Here is a 9,370-nt window from a genome sequence, read left to right on the forward strand (position 1 = left end):
CTGCATTTTTGAAAACAAAAAACTTTACAAATATTTATTGAATTCCCTTTTGAAAGTTTTTATTGAATCTGCTTGCACGCCATTCAGTCAGCAGTGTGTACCAGATGAGCTTAACTTGCTACATTAAAATATTATCACACTTTTTCTTTTTTGGCTAATTAATTGAAATCTCTGTACTCTGATTAATTTATTGCAATCAAAATGTTTTCATAATTTTGAATACCTCAATTATATGCTGCCTTAGCCTTCAGATGTCTCTCTTTGTGACGGAATCTAAAACGAGAGGTTATGGTTTTAGGTTAGGGTGGCAGATTTAAAACAAATAAAGAGGAATTACTTTCCTCAAAGGCTTGTGAATCTGGAATTCATTACCCCAGAGTGCAGTGGACACCAGGGCACAATGAATTTGAGGAGATAGATTTTTAATTAGTAACATGTTAAAGAGTTATAGGGAACGAGCGGGAAAGTGCAGTTGAGGTCAAAATTAGATCAGCCATGATCATATTAAATGGCAGCATAGGCACAAATTGCTTACTCCTGCTCCTAATCATTATGTTCTCTCCAAAAGGTGATCAATCCCAGGTTCTGTAGTCTTTGCACATGAACTGCTCACCTCTGAAACTATCAGTAGATACCTTCTGCAGCCTCTTCAAGGTCTTCACATCCTTGCTGAAATATGATTGTATTCAATTCTGACCATGTTCCAGTGGAGGTCAGACTGGTGCTTTAAAGAGAATTGCTCTTGTACTTCATATACAATCTTAGCAATTCATCCTGTTATTCTGAAAGATTGTGCATGTGGACCCCTAGGTTTCTTTGTTCTTACACCCTTTTTGAAATTGTTCTATCTATTTAACCTTCAGAACTGACAAGTTATCAAAACAGACTTGACATTAATGATTCTGAACGGGGTTTTGCGGAAGGGTCACCAACCCAAAACTAACTCTGCTTTTTTCCTTCGCAGCAGGTCTGGCAGCATCTGTGCTTTTCCAACATCGTTATTTTTGTTCCTTCATCTGAGGCTGTGCCCTTGGGTCTCATCTCTCCTACTAGTGGAAATGTCTTCACATTCACTTTATTCAGGCCTCTTAGAATTCTGTAAATTTCAGTGCAGTACCTCCAAATCCTTCGAGTACAGAACCAGAGTTCTCTGTTCCTGTTATGACAAGCCTTTCAGTTATAGGATCATTCTTGTGAATCTCTCGATCCCCACCAATGCCAGCATGTCCTTCCATAGATAGGGGGCCCAAAACTGTTTGCAATGTTCCAATTGCTAGAAACAGATCCAAATAGATCAAAACCTATTAAAGATCCTTTCATTATTGCTGTTATCATCAGTATAAAGAAGCAGTTTCAAAATAAATGCTTTGGTCTGGTCCTCGCTTACCCTACAAACTTAGTTAATATCCTTAACCTGTGCTTCTGCGCATAAATGGATAAAGCCATTTAGAGATGATACTTAACAGCTGTCACACAAATATTTTCAATCTAAAAGCCCCATTTGGATTCAATATTTTCCCTATGGTAATTGAAACAAATTACACTGATGGTTTGCTGTGTCACAATATCATCTGGAACACCTGAAATGCTTAAGTGCAATCTAAAAAGTCTGATCTTTGGCACATTCTAACTAAACAAACTGTTCAGTTTATCAAATCAGACTTAAAACTAATACTTACCAAACCAGTCATAACAAATAGCTAAGTTAAGAAGTATGTTACCTGTGTTTTCAAGTTTGGTCAATTAGTCAATTTGTATGGTTTCAAACCTTACATAAGTGTCATCGTAATCAATCAAAATCATCAAATGTTTATATTTGGCAAGTTAGGTCTGCTTCACTGCAAAGTGATTAGATTTTTATAGCTACTGTGTACTTGGCGCAGGTTTTACATTTGAGGAATTGGAATATTTGATCACAATAACTGAACACAAGAAATTGGAAATTGACATTATCTATGTCCTGTGAAGCCATCTCCACCACTTAATGATTGATCTTAGACTTTAACTTCATCTTCTTATAAAATTAACATGTCTTACTTCCCTAAGACAAAATCCTTGTCTATCCCAGCCTTAAATGCATTCAATGATGGAGCATCCACCACACTTTTTGGTAGAGAATTCCATAGATATGTAATCCTTCGAGTGAAAAATTTCTGCTCAATTCATTTCTAAATAATTGGTCCCTTATTTTAAACTGTGGTTCCATATTTTAGATTCCCCATGCAATGGAGAACAATCACTTAGTATCTACCCTATCAAGCTCCTTCAGGATCTTTAAATGTTTCAATGAGATTGACCTCAATTTTCTACACTCCAAAAGATATAGACCTAATTTACTCAGCATCCCATCTTCAGCGAAGCCCTCATCTCAAGGACAAATGTAGTGGTTCTTCATTGCACCATCTCCTGTGCAAGTATATCCTTTCATTAATATGGAAATCAACTGCACAAAACACTCAATGTGTGATTCCCAACAAGACCCATACAATTTTATCAAGATTTCTTTGTGTGTATTGCAATCCTTTGGCAGGGCAGGGGAGGGGAGACGAGACGAGACGATGGTCTAGCGCTATTATCACTGGATTGTTAATCCAGATAATGTTCTGAGGTCCCAAGTTCAAATCCAAGCTCAGCAGATGGTGGAATTAAGAATCTAATGATGACCGTGAATCCATTGTCAATTGTTGGGAAAAACTGGTTTGGTTCACTAATGTCCTTTAGGGAAGGTAACTGTAATCCTCACCTGGTCTGGCGTACATGTAACTCCAGACCCATAGCAATGTTGTTGACTCTGAACTGCCCTCTGACATTTAGGAATGGGCAATAAATGCTGCCTATTTATTATCCCTTATTCTATTAATGAATAATTTTAAAAAGCCAACTTATCATTTGTCTTCCTAACTGATGGTGTTACCTGCATGCTGATCATATGTTCCTTTATATGATTCCTCCCAGATCTCTGACTGTCATAGAACATAAAACATTACAGCACAGTACAGGCCCTTCGGCCCTCGATGTTGTGCTGACCTGTCATACCAATCTCAAGCCCATCTAACCTACACTATTCCATGTACATCCATATGCTTGTCCACTGACGACTTAAATGTATCTAAAGTTGGCGAATCTACTTAAAAGATGTGAACCTTTTAATAAGTATTCTGTTTAACAAAAAAAGTAAATAACATTTCTGTATACTCCATCTGCTGTCCATCATTCACTTATCCTGTCTAAATCTACTGGCAGCTTCTCCATGTTTTCCCAATAGCTTCCTTTACCATCTGGCTTTGTACCATCCATAAACTTCGATGAGTTACTTTTTCCCATTCAAGTCATTAATTAAATTGTAAATTACTGCAGCCCCAGCACAGACCCTCATGGCACTTGACTGTTCACTGCCGCTCCCTTCTACTCCCTGGAAGAAAAGACAGAATGTCCATAAACAGCTCCTTGCATGTTGACTGACAATGAATCCTTTGTGTTAAATCCAGAGAATATTGGAGCTCGAACATGAACCTATTATACAGTTTTTTTTTCTAACTCCATCCAGTGAGGATGCTCGCACAAGTTTGTGGCAGCACCTGCTGCAGGTCAGGTGGGGAACACGGGAAGTGTGTGCCAGAAAGGTTTGACGTTCCACTGAGTTTAGTGGAGTTAATTAGTACTATTTACCAGGTCTCAAAGAGCAAGTACCTGGGGATGGATAAGCTGCCTGTGGAGTTCCACCTGCTGTTAAAGGAAGAAAGTGTTTGCACATCCTACAGGAAAGGTTTTAGCAACTGTAAATGGGTCTCTTATAATCTCCACCTCCTTAAAAATTGATGCTGAGCCTTCATCTCAGCATAGATATTAAAGTTTTTGTGCAGGCCATGTATTTTCGTTTGGCAGGCCACATGATCCATTCTAACTGATCTTAATGTATCTTGGTGAAAGTATCCACAATAGCTTCCACCTAGTCTGGCTGTCTGGCTAAAATCTAAGAAAAAAACACAAAGCTGTTTCTACTTACTTTGACTCCCATGAGGCAGGAAATTGATTTTTTTTTAAATCGAACCAAATCTGCTACTGGTCTCTGGTCTCTCCTCCATCTCTCTCTGGATGGTATCTCTTAACTAAGGAAACACTTCCACAATTATCTCATCAGGTATCTTGTGCAATCATTTGGTCTAGTCATGTGATTTTATTTTTGAAATGCTGTTTTGACTTAGTGATTAAAAATTGATCTGGCATTTTTTTTAGAAAAGAGACAGTAACTACCAGAGAATTGTAAATTAAAAATCCATTCGCCTTGACTTTAAATCCCAAGTTCCTAAATAATAATAACTTGCAAACCTTCATCGCGTGCCATTGCAGCTGCCAAATCGTCTCTCACAGACACATGCTGTTATGGGAGGCCTGGTATGATAAGGTTGGAGTTGGGGGATTGGTGATGTCACACAAGGGAGGGATCCTTCTGGCAACTGCTTCATACTGAGTCCACATTACCAGTTTCCTGGCATATCTTACATAGGTTCAGGGTGGGTATTGTGCATAAGAAGAGATATTTGTGTCTAGAATGTTACAGGGTCGTACAGTCATGCAACACCAAAACAGACCCTTCAGCCCAACTTCTAATTCAGTGTGATCTGGAATTAGACTAAATGAAACTATGTAACTGTTGTCAATTGTTGTAACTAATATCCTTTTAGAAAGGAAAACTGTGACCTACATGTGACTTCAAACCCAGCAATGTGGTTGACTCTTAATTGTCCTCTGAAATAGCTAGCAAATACCTCAGTTGTACCAAACTACCACGAATGTAACTATAGAGTTTAATGCCCATTATGAAGAGGGACTTTGTAGCACCACTACTAACTGAGCTGTTCCAGTCCTAAAGAACATAATTACCAAACTGGATCTGTGGCAAGTGGTAAGAGAACAATAGTGACAACATATTTGAGTTTGTACTCCCCAATCTGCCGATGCTCTGCTCCATGATACTACAGGTAGGAGTGAGCACTGCACAGTGCTTGTGTAAATGAAGTCTTCATATTGAAGGTACCCTCCAATTTGTTGTGTAGTTCTACCTCTTTGTTCAATGTGTCACACTTCAAACAGATCTAGCAGCTCAAGCTGGGTGCTGTGGTCCAGCAACAGCAGCAGTATTGAATTGAGTTCAACCACAATATGTAATTGTGGAGCACAGAATACCCTTACACTGCCATTGAATCAAGCCAACAGACCTAGTTTAACGATAGTGCAATAGCAGCACCAGACTTACTTAAAAATAAGGTGTCAACTCAGTGAAACTATAGCATAGGATTACTTACGTACCAAACAGCAGAAGCAGCAAGTGCTAGATAAGGCTTATTGATATCATAACCACTGAATTAGATCTAAGTTCTGCAGTCCTGCCCCATCCAGACATAAATAGTTGAGGACAATTAAAAATTAACTGGAGAAGGATGTTCCACAAATATCCCTATCCTCAATAACGTGTGAGCCTAGAACACCAGTGCAGAAGACTAAGCTGAAGTATTTGCAACAGTTTTCAGCTGAAATTGCAAAGTGATTTATCAATTCCAGGCTTTTCCAGTGATCCTCATTTTCATAGAGCCAGCCTTCAAGTAATTCCACTTTGTCCTCGTAATGTCAAGAAATAGCTGAAAGCTCTGGAGACAATAAAAGTTCTGGGCCCTGTAGTACTAAAGATCTGTGTCCAGAACTAGCTGCACCCCTAGCCAAGCTTTTCCAGTACAACAATATAATCTACCTGACACGGTGGAAGGTTGTTCAGGTATGTCCTGTGCTCAAAAGCAGAATAAATTTCACCTAGTCAATTACTGTGTATTAGTCCACTCTTGTTTATCAGTAAAGTGATGGATGGGGTCATTGACAGTGCTGTCAAGTGCCACCTAGAAAGAAATAACCTTACTTAACAATTCTCAGTTTGAATTCCATACCGTCACCCAATGTTCAACATTGCTGGGTATATGCCAATATTGTAGTGGTCCTGGAATCATTCTAGCGCATATTTTCAGTGCTATCACCAGAATATCGTCAGGATCCATAGCCGTTGCAATATCCATATCTTCAGCTGTTTCTTTATGTTACCTGGAATGAATCAAATTAGCTAAAGACAAGGTAAATGTGAAGGGATCTCTGGCCATCAGCTATGTTGACTCTGCACAGGTGAGGTGCCTAGGTCACTACCAAGTCATCGGTTGAATTTCGTCCCTTTTGGCCTAGTAGCACATCCAGCTACTGCTTGCTGGACTGTTTCGGAGGCAGTTAAGACTCAGTTATATTTCTATGGTTCTGATAGGAATGGCAGATTTCCTCCCCCAAAAAGTGAATCTGATGTATATTTTCTGGCAATTGTTTTGTAGTTCACCATTAGATGATTAGGGTAACTTTTAAATTCCAAATGTAGTAATTGAAATTAAATTCAATTGTGTTGTGGTGGGGAAATGTCCACAGAGCATTAGCCTAGGTTTCTGATTACAAATCACTCCACTCACCACATTACCACTATCACCCACATTGTAACTGTTTAGTGTAATATATTTGAGATTATTCAAATTAAGTGCCCAATGATGTGTTAATACTTTAACAATCACCATCCTATGACTGAAACACCATTACAATGAACATAATAATGATAGATCCGGGTCTGCTGATGGCACAATAACAGATGATACAGTAGGTAGGAGCATAAAGATATGCATTGATTAAGCGACTAGACAGAAGCATGGCGCATGGATTTTGACACAGGCAGAGGTGAAGACATCCCTTTGGCTCTAAGAGAAGTCAGAGTATTTTTTTAAATGATGAAAAATTGGGAACTTCCACTGCCTAAAAAGATAGAGTAGTCTTTACAGTCAGAGCAATGGAATGTTTACAAAACAAATCAAAGAGGCTAATGGAATAACAAGGTGTAGAGCTGGATGAACACAGCAGGCCAAGCAGCATCAGAGGAGCAGGAAGGCTGACATTTCGGGCCTAGACCCTTCTTCAGAAATGGAGGAGGGGAAGGGGGTTCTATAATAAATAGGGAGAGAAGGGGAGGTGGATAGGAGATGGATATAGGAGAAGCCAGGTGGAGAGGAGACAGACTGGCCAAAGAGGCGGGGATGGAGCCAGTAAAGGTGAGTGTAGGTGGAGAGGTAGGGAGAAGATAGGTCAGTCCAGGGAGAACAGGGAAGGGAGCGGGATGAAGTTAGTAGGTAGGAAATGGGGTTAGGGCTTGAGGTGGGAGGAGGGGATAGGTGGGAGGAAGGACAAGTTAGGGAGGTGGGGACGAGCTGGGCTGGTTTTGGATGCAGTAGGGGGAGGGGAGATTTTGAAGCTTGTGAAATCCACATTGATACCATTGGGCTGCAGGGTTCCCAAGTGAAATATGAGTTGCTGTTCCTGCATCCTTCCGGTAGCATCAATGTGGCACTGCAGGAGGCCCAGGTTGGACATGTCGTCTGAGGAATGGGAGGGGAGTTGAAATGGCTCCCGACTGGGAGGTGCAGTTGTTTAGTGTGAACCGAGTGTAGGTGTTCTGCAAAGCGGTTCCCAAGCCTGCGCTTGGTTTCCCCAATGTAGAGGAAGCCACACCGTGTACAGCGGATGCAGTATACCACATTAGCAGATGTGCAGGGGAACATCTGCTTGATATGGAAAGTCTTGTTGGGGCCTGCGATGGGGGTGAGGAGGGAGGTGTAGGGGCAGGTGTAGCACTTCCTGCAGTTGCAGGGAAAAGTGCCGGGTGTGGTGGGGCTGGAGGGGAGTGTGGAGCGGACAAGGGCGTCATGGAGAGAGTGGTCCGTCCGGAAAGCAGACAAGGGTGGGGAGGGAAAAACGTCTTTGGCGGTGGGGTCGAATTGTAGATGGCGGAAGTGTCGGAGGATGATGTGTTGGATCTGGAGGTTTGTGGGGTGGTAAATGAGGATGAGTGGGATTCTGTTTTGGTTGTTATTGTGGGGACGGGGTGCAAGGGATGAGTTGCGGGAAATGTGGAAGACACAGTGGAGGGCGTTCTCGACCACTGCGGGGGGATGTTGTGGTCCTTGAAAAACGAGGTCATCTGAGATGTGTGGGAGTGGAATGCCTCATCCTAGGAGCAGATACAGTGGAGGTGAAGGAATTGGGAAAAGGGGATGACATTTTTGCAGGTATGTGGGTGGGACGACGTGTATTCTAGGTAGCTGTGGGAGTCGGTGGACTTGAAATGGATCTCCGTTTCCAGGTGGTTGTCTGTTGCCTGGTTGCCTGGAGATATGTTCAGTGGGGCAGGAGCAGGTGGAGTCAATGGGTGACCTCCCACCCACAGCGTCCAACCTCATCATTCCCCAGCCACGCACAGCCTGTTTCTATTTCCTTCCCAAAATCCACAAACCTGACTGCCCTGGTCGACCAATTGTCTCTGCCTGCTCCTGCCCCACTGAACTCATCTCCACCTATCTGGACTCCATTTTCTCCCCCTCGGTCCAGGAACTCCCTGCCTACGCCCATGACACCACCCATGCCCTCCACCTCCTCCAGAACTTCCAATTCCCCAGTGCCCAACACCTCATCTTTACCACGGATGTCTAATCCCTATACACCTACATTCCTCATGCAGATGGCTAAAAGGCCCTCCACTTTTTCCTGTCCCACAGGCCCAACCAGTCCCCCTCCACCGACACCCTCATCTGCTTGGAAGAACTCATCCTCATACTCAACAACTTCTCTTTCAATTCCTCCCACTTTCTACAGACAGAGGGGGTGGCCATGGGTACCCACATGGGCCCAAGCTATGCCTGCTTCTTTGTAGGTTACATGGAACAGTCCCTCTTCCGTACCTACACTGGCCCTAAACCCCACCTCTTCCTCCGTTACATTGATGACTGTATCGGTGCCGCCTCGTGCTCCCATGAGGAGCTCGAACAGTTCATCCACTTCAACACCTTCCACCCAAAACAAGTTCACCTGGACCATCTCCAGCACATCCCTCACCTTCCTGGACCTCTCAGTCTCCATCTCCGGCAACCAGCTTGTAACTGATGTCCATTTCAAGCCCACCGACTCCCACAGCTACCTAAAATATACCTCCTCCCACCCACCCTCCTGCAAAAATTCCATCCCCCTTTTCCCAATTCTTTCACCTCCGCTGCATCTGCTCCCACCTACCCCCTCCTCTCACCTCAAGCCCCACCCCCATCTCCTACCTGCCTACCTCATCCTGCCCCCCTTGACCTGTCCGTCCTCCCTGGACTGGCCTATCCCCTCCCTACCTCCCCACCTACACTCACCTTTACTGGCTCCATCCCTGCCTCTTTGACCTGTCTGTCTCCTCTCCACCTATCTTCTCCAGTATCCATCTTTTATCCGCCTCCCTCTCTCTCCCTATTTATATCAGAACTCC

Source organism: Stegostoma tigrinum, chromosome 3, assembly GCF_030684315.1.
Source record: "Stegostoma tigrinum isolate sSteTig4 chromosome 3, sSteTig4.hap1, whole genome shotgun sequence".
NCBI classification, from domain to species: Eukaryota; Metazoa; Chordata; class Chondrichthyes; order Orectolobiformes; family Stegostomatidae; genus Stegostoma; species Stegostoma tigrinum.